Below are 1380 nucleotides of genomic sequence, written 5' to 3'. Positions count from 1 at the left end.
ATTTATTTTGGCATACGGTGCTTCTACAAGCAAACTGTATCAGTGCTTGGAAGTGTTTAGCGTTTGAGTCCACACCTTAGTTTACCTGCCTCTACACTCGGCCAACCTTGACAACAAGGAAATCATTGTTTAAAAGAAATGTTGAGATTTTAAATTGAATACAATGAAATGAACTTGGCTGCCCTGCTTCATTTGCACTTGAGCAGTTTTTCACATTGCTATTTGTCTAACACAGTACAGAGGTTTGTTGCTTGTAATAGACAAACAGGAAACAACATACTTGTCTCTTCTAAATGTCTCAGTTCCTGATTCTTCTCCTCTGCACTCCATTTTACAGTAAACTAACATAGGCTACCCAGTGCTTGAATTGGGCTGGTAACTCACCGGTACGCAGTGACCATTTATGCTTCCTCGTCAGGGAGTGCTACCTTATCGCGAATTGATAGTCTAACCCTAACCCTAACCATTGTGCGTGCAAAAGAACTGCAAAGCAGCACATCTCGATAGGTAGCATAAATCTCCAGCACTACATTTTACATTTTACTGTGACTTTTTCTTGCCCATTGGCACTTCTCACAAGCTGCTGTTGTAGGCCTACTCTTTTCTGGTTGTCTGTGCGGTTCATATGACCCTAAATAAACTATATTACCCAATGAGCACTATGTGATGAAGGGAGAACAGCAGAGCTGATACTGGAGCTGTTGAATGGCATATCAGATATTTTTATTTCCGTCCTCCATCCATGAGTGGCCCGGTGGGTTTTGATTAATCCATTTTGAGATATATTGTAGTCTGCTGGCCAGGAAGTAATATAACAATTTGGTAGTGCTAAACCATCACAATCTTTTTTGGCAAATCTTTATTGTTCAGAAATGTATCGATGTTACATGTTAAAGTTCTCCAAGCTTTGCAACTGGGATTGAGTCTTTTTATCAATAATTTCATTTAATTCAATTTTAAATTTTCTCAAATCGTTCAGCATATGTTCCTGTAAGGAGGCAGCATGGGAAGCTTCTAATGTTTTTATTTTTTGTTCTAGCTCTAATTCATGAGATCTCTATTTATTTTGTTTGTCTAATGAGTAGGAGATTATTTTACCTCTCATGGCTGCTTTTGCTGCCTCCCAAAGAACACAGTGAGATTCCTGTCAGGTCATTAGTTTCCATAAATATTGCGCAATCCTTTTTGAAATAACTAACAAAAGTTAAGATATGTATGTATTGATTGATTCTAACAGCCTTTTCACCTGTTTAACCCAAAAATCTATTGATCGAATCCAGACTGTCCAGAACTCAGCTGCCAGGCTTTTAACCAGAACAAAGAAATATGACCACATTACTCCTATTTTAGCTTCATTACACTGGCTCCCAGTATGTTTTA

Source organism: Micropterus dolomieu, linkage group LG09, assembly GCF_021292245.1.
Source record: "Micropterus dolomieu isolate WLL.071019.BEF.003 ecotype Adirondacks linkage group LG09, ASM2129224v1, whole genome shotgun sequence".
Classification (NCBI taxonomy): Eukaryota; Metazoa; Chordata; class Actinopteri; order Centrarchiformes; family Centrarchidae; genus Micropterus; species Micropterus dolomieu.
Note: the sequence above shows the minus strand (reverse complement) of the source record.